Consider the following 19867-nt stretch of genomic DNA (forward strand, 5'->3'; position numbering starts at 1 on the left):
GAAATAATGGAAGGAAGTGCAATTGCTAGAACAAGGTAAGGAAATATTTTATGTGACACAGCAGTATAGATGACAGGGTGGGAAATGTGTACAATTAGGTGAAGCTGAGAGGTGAATTCAAGCATGGCCCTCCTACTGGGCACCTTAGGCAGGTTATGCCAACTCACTGAGCCTCAGCTTTATCATCTGTAAAGTGGGATCATTTGATCAGACGATCTTAAAACTCCTGTCTAACTCTATCTAATGTTCCACTACAAATATAAAGTAAAAGTATTAAATAATATTTTCTTCAGTTCTTGAGGGACTAATGAAGAGGGAGTGAATTGAAGGATTATCTATGATCTTGGATAAAGCTCAGAAAAGTTGAAGAGACAGACAATCTTTCATTTTTTTTTCTTGTAAACACTAAAGCTTTTAAATTTAAGACCTTTTTTCCCATTCAATATAACATGGAAGCTTCAAAGGAACACCAGTCAGTGTTCTTCAAATAGTTGAGATCTTGAGTGATGACCTAACTGGGTCTTTTAAAACACTTGGTATAATTATGAAAACCCTTCCCTCTTTAATGGTAAACCACTTTTCATAACACAATCCTAGTAGAATTTCAAGTGGCAGTCAGAAAAATGCACAAAATTTCAAGACACACATGCTTTCCATTTGGTTTCCTTTTTAAATCATTTCAAGCTTTTGGTGTGATATGAAGCTCATTAGTGCTTTGTAGGGCAACAACTAATTTTTCACTGAACCTAAGAAACTTAAAAGTGACTTCCTTCAATGCTGCTTTTCCATGTGATAAAACAGAAATTGTAGAGGAAGAGTTATCTGATTTCCTACTAAAAAAGAGCTCTAGCCATAATAAAGAGTGTTAGCTCAGAGACATTTTGAATCAGTGGCTTTCAGAATGGGGGCTGATGAATCTGAACAGAGAATCCATACTAACAAGGAGCTAAGACCTGGGAACGTTTCTTGGTTATCTACCATGGGCTAGGTGCTGTTATAAAGTTTGCATGTATCTTCTCATTAATCTTCAAACTTCTGGAAGAAACACCAATCCCATTTTCAGATTAAGAAACAAACAAAATACTGAAGCTTTGAAAGCTTAAATAGCTAGCAATGAGGGGCATGGATTTGAGTGCAAAGCACTTCCAGGGTAACCAAAGCAGCCTACAACTATAAAAAAGCATGAGATGCTGATTTCCTCATCTTAAAGCAATTGGAAACTTTGATTTCTTCCATTATTTCCACAAAGTGTTTTCTATACAATATTCTCTTCCATGAAACAGAGCCTCAGATCCCCACGATATGGTTTGAGATCCTTTCAGACCATGCAGATTAATTTCCTCTTTTTGTTCTTGAAAACACTAATTTCTTAATTTCCTCCATGTTTTAAATGATGAATGTTCATTTCAATTGCCTTTGGGAAATCTAAAGAGAGTAATTTGACTAATGCTGCCAGTCATTGGGGGAAGGTTTAGAGACAAGGATAGGAAGACCAAAGGAGAAAGTTGAGATCAGGAGGGCAGTGGAAGAGGGAAAAGGGGAAGAGAGCTCTGGGGCTGGACTGTATTTGGACAACCTAGTAACTCAGCTCAGCTTCAACCCAAGTGCCTGGCTCAGAGCTCAGGGGCACATGAGGCAGTAGGGCTGGTAGGGCTCCCAATCACTGAAGCAGTGACATAGGCAACCCATAACAAAAAGACAAAAGAACTTTAGCAGGGAAATGTGGATTCTTCAAACTGTGTGAATTCTCTTGGCAACAACCAAGGAATCCAAGTGGGAATTGAAAGATCTTCAGACTTAGGGAGCGACTTTATGAAGAGGGAGGGATTTCTGGGATGAAGGACCAACTGGTAAGAGTCAGGCCTTGAAATAAGAGTTTTACAATAATTTGTCACCCTTCTTATCCTACTAGACCAGGGCAGTCTTGGGAGGAAATGCAGATAATCTGCATTTTTAGAGTTCTGATTGGGGAAGGAGTGTTCCTAAGTAAGTCCCTTTTAGGGCCAGGACTAACATAATGAGCCTTTCTTTCTTCACTCATCCATAAATTAGTTGAACTTACTAATTTCTTAGATATAAAGTCAAATGATGTAACTCAACCATCATGTAAACCCCACAATTGAAAGGTAAGCATGTGATGTGCTTTAAGTCGCACATTTCCAAAAGCTTGGAGGCTATTGGTATGGTGCATCCTGGGCCTGGATACCTGGAAGCCCTGGTCTCTAAACCCATAAAAGGATGTTCTCTCTCCCCTTTCTACTCTCTCTACCCTGAGGGCAACCACAAGCATCCTATTTGTCCCTGGTCCACACTGCTACCCTGGTACCTGCTGAGACCCCAACATGGAAGTGTTCTCTCTCCTCCCTCACCTGGGTGAGGGAGGACCTATTTTTCTTTCAGGGCCTATTCGTGGCCCAAACTGCAGCATTTCCCTGAGTGTGTATTCGTAATGGTGGGAAACTCCAACCCTGTACTCACCTGTTCTTCAAGTGATTCTCTGCTTCCACCCCTCCTCCTTTCTGGTCTCAGGAGGACAGAACTGGGCATTACGCTTTAAGCGCGTATTACTCATACTATTCAATCTCGGCATAAAGGCCCACTCACTGAGGGAGAAAGAAACGTGCTCCTGTTCCACATCTAGAGCTAGAACATCAGTAGTTAATCTGAATGGCACAAGAGGAGACATTCAAAGTGCTCAGTACAGCAACCAGAAGTTAGGATGATATTTTTGTTTTTATATTATTTATGATGTTATTTCTTATTAATTAGTATATTATATCATATATGGAAATATATGTATATTTGTTAATAAAACATCACACAATAACTTTGTTAAGGAAACAAAAGTAGAAACAAGGGAAAAAGAAAGACAGCGCATATTATATCATATATGGAAATATATGTATATTTGTTAATAAAACATCACACAATAACTTTGTTAAGGAAACAAAAGTAGAAACAAGGGAAAAAGAAAGACAGCGCATGAGCCAATTCTAGCATGTTCTACTTAGATATTCTGAGAAATGTAGGACAGAAAATTATTATAAGAATGCAATCTATCCTCAACTAGTGATCTGAGAATCTAGTGGAATCATGTACTGTTATGACTCCTACATATGAACACCAGATACAATAAATAATGTCATAAAGCTACTTTGGCATTATTTTTTGCACTTTTACTGATATATTAACCTTCACATTGCCCCAATAACTTGCCTATTTGACAACAATTTTACCTGCAATTCCATTCACTCAGTCCAAAAATTACCAGGTATTTCCTAAAGTTTGGGAGATGTATTATATCTTAATGATATACCAAGACAGGATGCTTTTGGGATACAAATGCACTAGCTTTTTTATTCCTGCATTGAGCCCCAGTGGTAAAAAATGGGTTAAAGTGAATTATTTTTCCTGCACAGCCAATTTTTCTTCATATGTTCAGCAGTACAGCAAAAGTTAATTCATTCTAAAGCACATGGCTTTCCAGCAACATTGTCAGTATTGTAATGTTCCTTTGCAGCTCTGGCCTAGCCAGTTTATTAGATGAAGGAAAAATACAGATGGGCTGACAAACAGGGCTGTACTTTGTTGTAGTGGAGAAAAAAAAAGATCAAAGAGCTCTTCTGAATCATTTTCTGATGCATAGGCTTCTACTAAAGGTCAGAACTTAGCTCTATTTTTTTTTTTTTTTTTGCCCATCCCATTCCTATTAGCTGAGCTGTTTATAAATCTTTAAAACTGGATTGAGCATTTTTTTTTCCCATTAAAACAAGCAAAAGGAAAGCCTACCAATTTTCCTTCTTTTGACTTCAGTGAAATCTCTTTAAAAAAACCAAAGATTTCGATATGCTTTCTTTAGAAAATGCCCTCCTTCCGATATAGTTATATGCAAGGTAGAGAAAATGTCTGCTGTATTGTACAGTAGGAAATGAAACAGCCTGATAGCTACCCCAATGATTGATGGGAAAATACTGAAAGAGCATATATAATTTATAGTGTCTGATGTCTGCATGAAAACAAGCTCAGCCAGGATATCCACAGGCAGAGGTAGCCGGCCCATGTGCTGGATGTTGGGGAACTTGTGGTGGGGTATCTTTCTTTGTTTGTTAGGCAGCACCTTTGTTCCCATCAGCTGGGCGGTGGGAGGTAAGCCACTGACTGTGTGCAGAGGAGGGGACTCAAAATCCGCTCACCTACTTCAACTCCCAGATGATCAGAATAACTCTTCTTTATTTGCAATAACTTCCACAATGCAAGTCCCTGTCCTTTTTACTCAACACAGCATTAAAAATATATAATAGTGGATTTCAACTTAAAATGCCTTGTCCACTTATTTTATTTTTTATTGCATTTTGTCTTCTAACCAAGTCCAGATGGGGAGGCAAGGCTGAGGCTCTTTCTCCCTCAAAGTTAGGTTAGCTATCAGACCTAGCAATGGGACCTTTCCTTTCAAATGGGAAATTTCCTTTTTCTTTTACCTTTTTAAAGAATAAAGCTGTCTGGAAGTCATTCTACTGAGATACTCCTTTGTATCACTAATTTTTAGAAAATTTCCACATTTGCTTTTAAGAAAGAGAAGATAGTATACTTGGTTTGCATAAAGAAGCTACCTCTATTGGACAGAATTAAACAAATTATTACATATTTCTCAATGAACTAATTAGGGTTGATAGATATTCACTATGGGTTGCACAGAGTTGGATTTTAGAATCAGCTGGGCTTGGGATTCCCCATCACTGCAAAGACCATGCACCATTCAAAGCCTCAGCGTCATCAAGGGCTGTCAAGTGGTGCTTGATATAGGTTCCCTACTCTCGGTATGCTTCTGTTCTAGACTAGACAGAGACATAAAATCATGATGATTAGAATTAATTATATACCAGGAGTAGTGCTAACTGATTTCAGACATTGTTATATTTCACATTGTACAGGTGAGAAAGTGACTGTGTAATGTACTTAAGTTGCACAGTTAATGAGTAGCAGAACCAGGATTCAAAGTTAGCTCTAGGCATGAAGAACCTGTGCTGAATGAATGAATGCATGAATGATACAAGTATACAGTTGTACAGTTACACAATGAACCCAGTGTGTGTCATAACATAAACTGAAAGGATGATGGTAGGGCTATTAACAATGGGATATATGCATAGAATTATTGTTCTAAAATAAGCTTCTGGTGATGACAGTCGCCGTGTGCTGGGACATCTGGAACTTTTCCCTGGGCCTCAGTTTTTGCTTGAAGTAAGAAGACAAGATAGTTAGCTTGGTTAGATGTGCATCTCTGAGCCAGTGCTCGAAGCTAAACATGCCTACAGATTGAGTCTCTATTTTGTTCTTACTTATTTACACTAATTTAAATGAACTTAGATAACCATAGGATAGATTACATGCTTTGTCTGTTGTCATGGTTAGTAATTACCATGGTTTTGTAATAACAAAACAGAAGCCAATAAGCAATGAGTATCTTTTGGATGATTCAAGAAATGGGGCTGACTCATGTAAAAGAAACTACAAACAGGCCCTAGATGAGGAAAACATCAATACTTTTTGCTTTACTTATAGTGTTTTCAAAGCAGTATTGTGTTGTTGATCTATGTCAAGGACCCAGACGAGGCAGAAGGTGGTGAAAAGTCCATGCTTAGGTCATGGAGTAGGACAGACCCAGGTTGAAAGCTCAGCTCTACCATTTACTATTTCTCTGACCTTGGATAAGATACTGAACCACTTTGAACTTTCCTTCTAAGATTTAAATAAATCTAAAAATAATTACCGTATAGGGTTTTAAAAATATTAAATGACATGGTATATAGAAATTGCTTCCTATGTAGCAACTGCTCAAAATATCCCCTTTAACTCAAAGGCAACTGCTAAGTTTTTAAATGGTGGAAGATAATTTTATGTCCTGGACAAAGGTTGACAAAGACAAAAGAAAGAGAATGTAACAAACCAATGTTAAGGAAGAGATGCAGGAAAATTCAAGAAATGAAAATGAAGAAAAGGATCTTATTTCAAAGCCCCGAAGAGCTCTGAATCAATTCTGGGATATTTACAATAATGATGACTAAGCCTTTTAATATATGCCATTCTAGAGCCAAGACTCACACACAGAAACATTTAAATTAGAAAGTAGGGAAATGCTACAATCTGGATAGGCATATACAAAGTTATCTCTGGAAAATTTATTTCCACATTTGAAATTAGAATAAATCTATTTAAATGAAGGCTGCAATTGTCCTTTCCTAGATTAATCCATATGTAATTTAAAGAACTCAGATGTAACTTCTTTTAGAAACATCTTTAAAATCTTTCTAAGGCAACTCCCTAAGGTATCACAATTTCTGAGCACCCACAAGTGAAGTGTGATTCAAATTAGTCATCAAGCTGTTCAAATAAAGAACAGATATATGTATTTTTAAAGTGACTTATTTCTTAAAGATAAGCCTGCCGAAATGGAATAAAAAGTTAAATCTGAATGAATAAATTTAGATTAGCCGGTGAACTCCTCTAATCCTGAGGTTAAAAACCACCAGGAAGATAGAAATCTTCCTGATGGAAGATTCAGGTCAAGTTTCCTGAAAGTGAGTCTCAAGAAAATCATATTCTTGTGCATAAATACCATTCAATTCCAGAAGATGCTGCATGATTAGAAATAGTTTTTAACTGGCCTCAACACCATTGCCACCTCCTCCTCTCTTTCTTCCCCCTAGATTTTGTCTTAATTCATTAATCAGAAAGCTCAAATGATGATATCTCAATTTCCGGTTGCTTTTCCTAAAGCTCTCACATCCTAGGAAACAGTCACTACTGCGTCCATTTAACTAATGGACCAGTTATTATGGAGGAGTTATCCTTCCTGACCGGGAAGTCAGGATGCTACGTCCCAGCCACACCACTGACCTTCTGAGGTAAGTCACTTAACCTCGCTGGCCTTCATCTCAGAATGATGGGGTTGACTAGCCAGTCTCCACGGTCGTTTCCAGCTCAATCATTCTGTGAGTCTATGACATACTTGCTAAGTGACTCTCCTGACCACACAATTATGCAGTGGTCCCCCTGAACTGGAGGTGGGTGTTCACTGGTCGGGGGCATTGCAGAGGGTTTATGTGAATTAGTAGGAAGTCAGATTATGACCTCCCAAGTCCCTTCTAATTCGAGTTGTTATCGTGCCTGGGTCTGTTGACTCCTGGCCCAATGTACTATGCCTCAGAAAAATGTTACCTCTTCTTGGAAGCAGTCAATTTCTAGTTCATTAATAGAGACTGCAAGCATTAAAAGCAGACTGCGTGAATGAATGATAAATATAAACCATTACCAACTCATCCTCATACTGAAATAATTGCATTCAGGATTCTTTTCATCTTATTGTAAAATAACTCTTGTCATCAGAAATAAGGAAGAGAAAACAGAGGCATCATTTTGGCGCCCCCAAGTGGGGAACTATGATGGCTGCAGTCAAGTTACACCTTTCTTGGGTATTTAGGGGCTTCCTGCAGCCACTTGAGTTGGACAACTGGCCTTCCTGTACTATCCATGACTATCTTCGTTCTGCAGGTCTAGAGATTTTCAGTGTCATCCTACAAAATCTATGGTTAGCTAGGAAAATGGAGCTATTCTGAACACCCCCCAAGCCTCTATGGTCTTTTCAGGGATTCCAACTGACTTGAATGTGTTCTAATGAGTCCAATCTAATCTGGGGAGCCCTCAGATATCCATCTAAGCCTATATGTACCAAGGTCCTGGAGCTATTTAGTCCTCCTTGCACTTAGAATAATGTATTCTCTTGGAATATTTAAGTCCCAGTCTGCACCCTGGTCTCCAAAGCTTGCATTCCAGAGGTGGAAATCCTGATCTAAACCTAAATGACAGAAGTGTGGCTTTACTTTGCTAGCACATTCATTCTATTCACATTTGAGCTTGTTGGTCTTACACACAGAAGCTCGGCTATTTTGCTACAAGAGCCAATTACCAGAAATAAGGTAGCATTCTGTGTTAGCTCCTATGAGTAATATGGTTTTACTTAAGAATTAGTCATGCCATTCCATCTAATTTTTCCATTGGCACCATTGTACTTCTGACCTTCATTTGAACCGAGTCTCCAGCAGTTACTAGCTGTGTAACTTACCTCGGACAAGTTTCTTAACTTAAATATTTATAAACCTCATAGCTTCTGTAAAATTTGGGTATTACAACATACATTTCATAAGATTTTTATAAGGACTAAATGAGATAATATAAATAAAATATAGAGCACGGAGTAAAACACATGATGAGGCAATATATATCTGTTAGCATTTGTAATTTAAGCCAGTAATATGTTAGGAACACCTACTACGTGAAAGGTAATTTATTACTTAAGTAATTCTCCTACCCTAGGAGATTCTACACATGGCAGACATGCATAAACAATCTTCAGTTATGCCAGACATATGAAAATGTTATTATTAAAGACTATACTCCATTTAAAATTATAAGAAGATACAACACAAGAAAGGGAAAATGATACTGCAAGAAGCCCTTGAAACTTCAAACAAAAATACAAAAAATATTCCAAGGCAGTATGTATTTAAATACCAAATGAACTGTTCAATAACCTGTATCATAGAGCTTCAGAAAACACTGCTCCAAATTAAAATGCTCTGGCAAGAATTTATGGAAAAGGATGGACTTAAATGGAGAGGCAAGAAAGGGGATAAGAAGAGGAAGTGAAATTTTAATGAATGGAATTTTGGGGGTAAATTTGAGCAACCATGGCATGAAAATTTGAGAGACTTACTTGAAGAACAGTGAATTTTGTTGGAACACAACATTGGGGAATGTCAATAACAGAGATGATATTGAACGGAACACATGAACCATATGTTAGTGTTTATCTTGTAGGCAAGGAATGAACAAAATTAGCACGAGTATAGCACACTTGCTATACTTCTTCCCAGATCTTTGACAGGTATAACTAAACAATCACCATACTCTTTCCTATTAATAGGACCTCTGAATTCTTAATGGAACCGCAGAATTCTTCTTGGTATTTTACTCTAGGTACCTTCTGCTATTGCATAGGATTGATTAATGATATGAAGTCTGCTTGTCACTCCAACTCTAGTCTAGACAATGGAAAAGCAAACAGAAGATCAACATACTTTAAGGCAGAATGAAGAGTAAATTGGAGAGGATACTATTTGGAAAGATGGAGACCATTTAGAGGCTTAGAAGTTTATTATACTAATTTAGGAATGAAAAGATGTGGTATTCTCATTTAGTTCCTTCAACACCCATTTATTTCATGCCTACTGTGAGCTGAGTAATGTAGTCGTGTGTGGGACCTAGTGGAAAGCAGGATGGTAGCATGGAGTAGACTAAGAAGGTTTTCAGGCTTGTGATTGAGGGCCCAGAGAGATCCTGATAACATAAACAAAAGCAGGAACTCAGGTGGGGAACTGGTCTGGAAGGAAGATAAGGTTAATGTATGCTGAAAATAAATGGGTTTTCTTGGAAGGCTGTCAAAAGAGAAAAGCCAATGGATAAGACTTAATAATGAATAAATATACACTTATAGTCAGTAAAATGATAGGAAACTCATGAAGAAAATGCAAAATTGCTCATCGTAGAGCTAGAAACAAGAGAAGGATAGTGTAGAATTCTAGGAAGCAGAGTAGGAGACTTTCAAAAAGAAAGATGTTGTCAAGAGTGGACATGGGTTTTATGATGTGAATTAACCTGGATTTGACAATTGGAAATGCATAGGTGACATCAGGAAAATTTTAATATAAGAAAAAGTATAAAATTTAGCTTGCCAGGGGTAAGGAAAAAACAAGCACTAAAGAATCAGGGGAAATGGGTATAACAGTGCACCAAAACATGGCAGTAAAACAAACAAACAAACAACAACAACAGCAACAACAAAAAAACCAACAAGGAATGAGATGTTAGCCAAAGAAACAATTGGAGGGCTGAGGTTGCCTAAATATGTTGAAGGAAGAACGAGAGGAGCCAGTAGAGAGGAAGAGATGTTGAAGAAAGAATGATGGATGGAAGGAGCCAGGTCTTGAGATGGTCACGGAAGGTAAAATTGAGTTGACTTGCAGTCAACTAGGATGGTAGTATAAGATATTCTAGGGTGACATTCTTCCCTTTGAATCTTTGAACAACTAGCAAAAATTGGGAGCCATCTTCCTCAATACTCCAGAAAACAGTTAAAGTGTTGCAGTAACCAAGCAAGTGCCAAATCAAGAAAACAGGAGAAGAATCTCCTGGTGCCCTTGATCGTCCTTCTCCCACCAGCTCCCCAGAGCAGTGTGGAGCCAACCTGTGCTCCCATTATGGGTTCCTGGCCCCGTTCCAGAGGGGGCAAAGTAACTCCTATACACATACTGAGCTGTCTGTATGTTGGTGCAAATCTGTCATGTGGCAACACATAGGTCTGAATGAGAAAACTCATTTCTGGCTCTCCATCCTAGAACCTGCCCTGCAGGAAGCAGTTTGTGAACAACTAAAGCAGTAAAAGAAACAATTCAGTCAAAATGGCCTGGGGCAAAAGGCTACCTGCTTTACGAAATACAGTATAGAATTTAGGAGTGGGGAGAAGCCTATTCTTAGGGAGTAGAGGGAACATTAGAATTTCTAGAAATGGGGGACTCCTTAAGACTATGAGGCAGTACAAGCCCAGGACAATATGCAGGCTCAGAAAAGACAGAAAGAACCCATGCACTTCACCTTTATCTTGGGCTGATCTTCTTGATAGGAGAGCAAATCTGTGAATGAGACCACCCACCAAGGCACAGCCAACGTGCAAAGTCTGTGAAATATGTTTTTTACCATTGGTTTGTTTCTTGTGAGCTCCTAGCACTCAAGGAAATCTCAGTCATATCATTAGCTGGATGCACACTTAAAGAAAAAAAATCCCAGGGACTAATTACTAGAGTTAACACATAAAAATATTAAAATGTATGATGTGCAACAAAAGATTACAGGGCAAAAAAAAAAAAAAAATAGAGAGAGAGACAGAAAAGATGACCCAAACACCAGGTGCATGGGTGGTTCAGTGGAGAATGCTTATTTACATGCAGGAGACTCGTGTTCGAGTCCCAGACCATGCACCCCAAGAAAAAGATGACCCAACCCCAAAGGAACAAAAGAAAATCTAGAAATCATCAATGAAGAAGTCCAAATTTGGATATACTGGACAAAGACTTCTAAAAAATTATAATCAATATGCTCAAAGAAAGAAAATACAGAAATAACTAAAGGATGTCAGGAAAATGGTGAATGAACAATACGACAATCTCAGTAAACAGAAATTTTAAATATTGGAGTTGAAGACCACAATAACTGAAATTAAAAATTCCTTAGAAGGCTTCAAGAGCAGATTTGAGCTTGCAGAAAAAAGAATCTGTGAACTTGAAGACAAGAGAATGAAATGATTCAAGCTGAGGAACAGAAGGAAAAAAGAATGAAAAAGTGAACAGAGCCAAAGAGACTCATGGAACACCATCAAGCATATCCTTTATGGGATAAGAAGAAGAGAGAAAGGGACAGAAGGAGAAGAGAGAAGAGAAAGGGATGGAAGAAATATTAAATACAATAATGGCATGGGGCAGTGCACCAGTGGCTCAGTGGCAGAATTCTCACCTGCTGTGCTAGAGACCCGGGTTTGATTCCCAGAGCCTGCCCATGTCAAAAATAAAATCAGTGGCAGAAAACACCTCACATTTAACAAAAGATATGAATATACACATTCAAGAAATGCAACAACCCCAAACAGGATAAGCTTAGTTTGACATAGTAGTCAAACCATTAAATGCCAAGGACAAGGAGGGAGTTTCAAACACTGCAAGAGAAAAAAGCAACATGTATGAAAAAAGGATTTCCAATTATAGGAAGTGCCAGTTCCTCATCAGAAACCACGAAGGCAAGAGGGTTGTGGGACAAAATATTTAAAGCACTTAAAGCAAACAATAGTCCACCAAGAATTTTACATCCAGGAAGAACATCTTTCATAAATGAGGGGGAGAGTAAGACATCCCTGGATTACCCAAAGCTGAGGAAGTTTGTCACCAGTAGACATGCCCTACAATCAATGTTAAAGAAAGTTCTTCAGACTCAAAGGAAGGGAAAGTAAAGAAGTACCTTAAGGACCTCATGTTGGCAATGGTTTCCTACACTTTTCACCAAAAGCATGAACAACAAAAGAAAAAATAGAAAGTGGAACTACATCAAAATTAACTTTGATGCATCAAAATATTTAGTCGTGAAAGTAAAAAAGGCAGCCTTCAGAATGGAAGAAAATATTTGGAAATCATATGTCCAATAAGAGTTGAATATATAAATAAATTCTATGTTTCAATCATAGAAAGACAAAAAACCCAATTTAAAATGGACAAGTTACTTGATTAGACAGCTCTTCAAAGAAGATATACAAATGGACAAAAAAGCACATGAAAAAATGTTCAACATCATTAGCCATCAGAGAAATGCAAATCAAAACTGCAAAGAGATACCATTTCACACCCACTGGCATGGTAACTATTAGGGGAAAAAAAAGGAAAGTAAGGGTTGGAGAGGATGTGGAGAAATAGGAACATTCATTCCTTTTTTGGTGGGAATGTAAAACTGTGCAGCCACTGTAGAAAACAGTTTGGCAGCTCCTCAGAAAGTGAAATATAGAATTGCCATATGACCCAGCAAAAACCACTTCCAGGTATATGCCCCAAAGAATTGAAAGCAGGGAGTCAAACAGATGTTTGGACACAGACGTTCATAGCAACTTTATTAATAATTGCCAAAAGATAGAAGCAACCCAAGGGTTCATCAATAGTTGAATGGACAAACAAAATATGATATACACATGATGGAATATTATTTGGCTGTAAAAAGGAATGAAGCGCTGATACATGCAACCGCATTAGTGAACCTTGAAAAAGTTATGTTAAGTGAAATAAGACAGACACAGAAGAACAAATATCGTATAATTTCATTGATATGAAACAGAATAAGCAAATCCATCAAGTTGGAAACTAGAATACAGATTACCAGGGATTAGGGGAGAGTATGGTACAGGGAGTTAATGCTTAATTGGTATGGAGTTTCTGTTAGAGCGATTAAAAGGTTTTGGAAATGGATGATGTGATGGCAGGACAATATTGTGAGTGTAATTAACAGCATTGAATTATATATTTGAATGTAGTTAAAAGCAGAAATTTTAGGCTTAAATGTGTTAATAGAATAAAATTTAAGGAAAACATAGGCGTGTATAACTCAAACAGTGAACCCTCTTGTTAACAAGGTACTATAGTTATTAGAATAATTATAAAAAGCATCACATTATTGCAGTATTAATAATAGGGAAACTACATATTTGAGGGGGATTGCTTGGGAACTCTGTATTTTCTGCATGATTTTTCTGTCGACCTACAACTACTCTAATAAAAAAAACAAAAATACTAAAAAAAAAGCTCTGTAGAAGATTGGCAGTGAGAGCAAGAGGACTGTCCCTCTGTTCAAGTTGCTAAGCAAGGATGTGGAGACAGAAATAAGAGTTTAAGTGTATGAAATATTAAGGATAGCTATCTCATGTTTTCATAAATTAGGAAGTATAATAATACGCAGACAGGAATGAGAGAAGTGGAATGAGATTGAGTGCTATGTCAAGTGGAAACAATTGGGACATAATGAGATAGAAAAATTTCCTTAGTCAATCATTTTTTTTATTATGTATCAGACACTACATTAGGTCTGGAGATACAATGTTAAACAACTGATTTTTTTCTCTGCCCTCAAGAATTTTTCATTCTAGAGATGAAGTTGGCTTTGAAAACAGAATGAACTGGCAAATAATATAATTAAAATTTATAATCGATACTAGAGAAAACAGCGAGGACCAGCTCATCTAGGTCTCTGGACAGCACGACACAGAACTTAACTGCTACATGAAGTGCAGTAGAGAGCCAATTAAGAGTATTACGCATGGCAATGATATAGACACTGTTTATGTTTTCAGAAAAAAATGTTTTCTCCCATACAGAAAATGAATGGAGAGAGGCAAGAGTGGACGTGGAGAGTCAGTGGGAGGCCACAGATAAAAGCTGATGGTGTTCTGGACAGAGGCAGGGTCGTAAATAAACAGAGGTTCAACACATTTCTGGAGAAAATATTGACAGGACCTGCAGAAGGCTTGAAGGAAACATGTGAGGAAAAGGTTGCTGGCCTGACTTAGGCATCAGTGTAGGGTCAGGGGGTCATTTACTGAGCTAGAGAAGGTTGCCCAATGAGGGAAGAGCCCTGGGGAAATTCAAAATGTGTTAAGTTTAGGCTGTTTGTGAGATACACAGAGTTCTCAACATGCAGTGCAAAATGAAGGTAGGTGCTCAGAAGAGAAGACAGATCTTCAGCACTGAAGATATAAATTAAGGAAGGATAGGCATGAAGTTGTTTTTAGAATCAATGGAAATAATTGCAATCCTGAGACAGAATATGGAGAGAGAATGTAATTAAAGTTTATAATAGATACTCGAGCAATCAGCAGGGACTAGATCATTTGGGTCTTTGTACAGCAAGGCACAGGACTTAACTAGTACACTAAGTGTGGTAGAAAGCCATTTATGAGTATTACACGTGAAAATGATATGACACGCTGTTTATGTTTTCAGAACAAAAATACTTTTTCTCTGAAAGCATAAGAATATGGAGAGAGAAGAGGAGGGTTCAAGACCTCCATTAGGAGATTGCCGGGACTAATGGTTAACAAGCCTGTGGGGTCTAAATCCAGACCATTTGGGATACTAATCCCAGTTTCACTATTCACTGTCCTCATCATAGAATGGACATAATGATGGGACCTACCTTTCAGGGTTGCTGTGGGGATGAAATGAGTTGTTATACCCAGAGCGCTTAGAACCATGCCTGGTTTGTATGAAAAGCCCAATCAATAATCTGTCCTTATTATTATGACTTGGAGATAAGGAGCAGAGGACGAGACCACAAAAGAGATTGAACATCCTTGAACATTGCTGAAAGAATGAGTGAAGGCATAGTTAGCAGATGGGCCCTGGCAATAATTATAGTCTAGTTACGGTAAAGAATTTCCCACTCACTGCAGAGGGGAAACTTTCATCCTACCCGGGTCTTATGAAGTGTAAATACTGAATTTTTCAAGTGCAAAAAAAAAAAAAATCACTATTTGCCAAACATTGATATTTGCTGTGTGCAGCTACTTCATTAGAACCTGGAAATTGGGAGGTTCCAAAGAAAGTTCCTTTCAGGAGAGCTCCCAGCCTAATGAGGCAGGCAGGACAGAATTGGGTCCTTGGAGTGTTTTCTTACAGTGAGATCCAAATTAATAGTGAGGCTGTGTGAGGACCACCTCATTCGGCTTTCTATAAAATGGAGAACTACCAGAATAATGTAAGTAAAGTTGACAAAAACTAAGTAAAGGTAGAGGAGGCCTTCAGAAATTTACTGCAAAGGCTGAGCAGCTCTTTCAGCAATGAACTAATGAAAACAAAACCCCAGTATTAAAAAAAGAAATTCTCCATATCCCATGGTTACCGATTTTTATGTAAGATTTCACTCTTACTATATATCCAATTGCAATGGTTGTGTTCTAGCTGTTAGATCCAATCCCAATAACCCAAGGTGTTTTTCACACAATAAAGCATCTTCCAGTGTTATTAGAGTAAATTAGTTAGCAAAAGAATGAGATATTAATCCTGTAAAGGTCACATCATCTTGATTACAAGAAGCCAATAAAATAGAATTCTTGCCTTTGATAGTTGAATGTCACAAGAGGAAAATAAATAACTTTACATTTCTGTCTGTAATGGGGAGATGTTTGTTCTCAAAATTGTATTCTTCAAAGTGTCACTGATGTTCATTTCCCAGGTGGCATGGCCATTGGAGAAGTTGAGTCATCTATAGGGTGACTAAAATCCAGGAGAAAACACTGCTGCCTCTCGCCATCATCATAAAAATGTTTAATATTTACATACAATCTCTTCAGGATTTCAATAAACATGAATTTCCTTTCTTCTTTCAGTTTTCAAACAATACAACCAAGGACAGGTAAGTCCAAGACCACTAACATGAATTGGAGACCAGATTTGTTCCCCAGAGCCCCAGTCCATCACTGGGACATGGGTCTTGCTTTTTCCACCTCACTTGAAAAGAATCCACGTGGAAGACAATGTGGCTGTGCATTTAGATTTCCTGATCTGTAATGAAAACTGAAGACAACTGCGTTTTTAGCTACCTCTTAGAAGTAGTTCATGAGCATCATCATCATAAGAGCTACATTTAGTAAATCAGGCTCAGTTCTAAGTGCATAGGGATAGTATATCACTTAAGCCTCACAGGGGCCCTCTGAACCACTTATTAGTATTCCCATTTTAGAGATCTGGCAATTGAGGCATGGTTTCACATAATGTCACATAGCTAGTAAGTAGAGTCAGGATTTGAACCTAAGAGGTCTGGCTGGGAGGTGCATCAATGAGGCAGTACTGGGTTGGGGGTGGAGAGATTGGTCTATGTTTTTTTATCCACTTCACCCTACTGCTTTTCTGTGCACTGCATTTATTATATCCCTTTACAGGTATTGTGTCCATATACTACATTCACCTCTCTAAGCTCAAACAAAAACAAATGAATGTCATCAAAAGTCCCTAAAGAAGAACTGAATATATATAGTTACCCCCATGATTATGCTGTGGATGTATATGCGAAAGGATTCATAGGAATCCTGAAAAACTAACCAGAACTAGCAAAGCATTATGACCAGATACTAAGTCTAAGTATGAACGAGGTCCACAGGTACAGCATAACATTTCCTGTGGTGACTAAGAGTGCTGGCTGTGAAGTCAGAACACCTGGATTCATAACCTGGTTCCACCACTTACTGCCTGAACTGGGGCAGGCTATTTCTTCTCTGTGCCTCAGTTTCCACATCTGGAAAAGAGAAGCTAAAAAACGTCTACACCTTCTACTTTATTGTTGTCTTGTAAGTATTTGATTACACAAATCCACGTTAAAAATATTTTAAAAAGTATCTGGCACGGGATGAAAAAGCACTAAGGGTACATAAGCTATCATAAACCCTATTAGGAAGAAGAGGGGAAGGGGGAAAAGTAGCTGTGGTAGTAATAACAACATGATCATTCTGCTTGGCATGAGAGTCTCTGAACCTAATTCATCATCTCCAACGTAGGAGGTGGGGGTGACGGGTGCCCTGGAAGATCATTTACTCTGTCATCTTCCATCGGTGCTTAGCCCTTTGTGCCTAGTCGACTGAAGATATAAGGGTGCAGAGGGAGGCAATTTTTTCTAAGGAGTTTTAGCCATCTTCTCAGCTCAACCCAGCACTTCCGTTTTTCTCAATTTCTCTCCATTTGAGACAGTAATGTTAAGTTATGTGAGATGCCTACCAAAACCCTTTTAGGTCCTTCTACTAACATTTATCAAATTCCCATCATCACTTTTGGTATAAGGGATGGATGCAAATACAAACGTGGACCTTGCCTCATTGAGCCTTTACTGCCTTTTGCAATTCAGGTGTGGGAGAGTATGCGTGCTGCCCCTTACAGAGGGTTAGGTGGGTTGGAAGCAGATGAAGATATATTGAGTTGTCACTTTATTTGGGGGGGGGGGGGTGTCTATTGGAATTCAAGATGCTAAGCATCCCACAAGCATTAGAGACAATTCTGCATATTACTCAAAGCATCAGCCCTACCCTATATGAGAAACTATAAAATAAATTGTGAAACAGAAGGTTCAAGGTGATACAGCCATTGGAGACTTATAAATGAACTACTGGGGAATTCAGAGATAGAAGGTAACTCCTTGCTGTGCAACCCTGGAAAGACTATGCAGCAGTCTGAAGAATGGGTAGGATTTGAATATGCAAAGAGGAAAAAGAGGCAGCTGTGGATTCTGGATTTCCGACAGTGCCTCAGATCTAGGTTAGCCATAGAATTTATCTTTTGAAATGAGACCACTCTTGAGAAGACAGGGGCACTGTTAATAATTAGCAACCCGAGCAAAAGGCACAGATTGGGGATGTCTTGCACAAAATGAAATGCACGGTTGACTACTTATAACGCAAGCCAATGACAAGGAAAGAAATGTTCACCTTCTCTATGAGAAGACATGCTGCAAGCCTCACTCAGGAGATGTGGCAGCACTAAAATGGAACCCAGTTTCCATGAGGGCAAGGAGTGCTGGTGTAGATTTCACAAGCTTTGGACTTTGATTTCAGTCTGCCAATAATAAGCATAAGATCTTTGGCAATTCTCTTACTCCTTCTGGGTGAAATTTCCTCGTATGTATAAGGAAAGGACAGGGATATAGGATCTCTGAAATCCTCTACAGCTTTGATACTATAAGATTTTTCTTTCCAAGGTAGTCAGAGACTTATCAAACCATTTTTTCCCACCTCTACCCAGATTAACTCCTTTCCTCAAATCTCTCAGGTTTTCTTTAACCAATATATAGGTTCTCTGCTAAAATGAAATATATATATATTCCTGAAAAGGACTCATATTCTGCAAAATTATATACTAAAAATAATAGGGTTCGGGGGAAAAGAAGGCCAATGAGCAGACCCTCAAACCTATGGAATTTTTTAACCTATGCATCAAAACAAAACCAAAATCTTCCTAATTAAATTCTAATTTCAAAACAAATATGTTGAATTCCTAATTTAAAATGATACTCCAATAAATCTAAGACTTCACTCTTTTAAAAAAGTAATAATGGCTTTACAGAAGGGGGTACACAGAGGAGCTGAGGCTTTTAGTTTGGAGGCGCAGGCAAAATGCATCTGCATTACAGAAACTGTGCAACATGCCCTTCCAAATAGAGCATGGGGTAAACTGAACAAAGAGGAAATGCTGGAGGGGAAAGGGATTTGCACACAGTGTGCTGTGTTCTGCTGTTCTGGTATTCTCTGCATTTACTTAGTTGACCCAAGCCATTAAAATGCTCAGAAAAACTGCTCATGGACCAACACAATTTCTGCATAATAATAACATAGTTTTTCTGTTTACTAACTGAGTATGAGCTCATTTGCATTAGAGAAACATATATTGGAGTAGAAAAACATATCTGCAAGGTCCCATTTATCTTAGCACATTACTGCTGAGAATTCATTCGTTCATTCATTCATTTGTTCATTCCACATTCATGGAAACCTTCCACAGGCAAGGCGCTGGGCTAGGGTTCATCAGAAGTAAAACATAAACCGAAAATGAAGTTACATTGTTATTTATTCCAAAGCTTGATAACCATTTTTTGTAATGAATTCTCAAGTTGGGATGTGTGTTGAGCAGAAAACCTGTGATTGTTTTAAGTTGTACACAGGAGCAGTTATCTGGGCTCTCACTGCCTCATATATAATATTCTGAAGTGGACTGAGGTACCTTTCTCCCCTTTTCTTGTTAAACTCGTTCTCTCAGAAACTGATTTGTTTTGTGCTGCTTTCCATTCACATCACGATCCAATCAAACCACAGAATATAGGAAAGATCAAAGTAGTGCAGTCTAGTCATCTACAGTAATTCATAGAATATATGAGGCATTAAAATTTTCATTCCTCATTCTTGTAAGAAAGACTATAAAGGTAACCGAAAATGAAGCAGAATATGAATTCATTCCTGAGACAATGATTGTAGTAAGAATGAGGAAAAGCATAAACCAACAGACCTTTTTTGCTCAGACTTAAGCCCTTTATGAAAAATAGTTCTTGTTTGTGTCGTTCCCACTCCTACTTTTATTCTTGAACTCTTCAGCACTTCTCCCATCTAATGGTACATGAAAAAAAGCCCAGAAAAGTTTTCAAGTATTGGCTCCCTGAATTTTCATCCAAAGCCATTTTACAAGCATTCCCA

The sequence above is a fragment of the Tamandua tetradactyla genome, chromosome 6 (genome assembly GCF_023851605.1).
Source record: "Tamandua tetradactyla isolate mTamTet1 chromosome 6, mTamTet1.pri, whole genome shotgun sequence".
Classification (NCBI taxonomy): domain Eukaryota; kingdom Metazoa; phylum Chordata; class Mammalia; order Pilosa; family Myrmecophagidae; genus Tamandua; species Tamandua tetradactyla.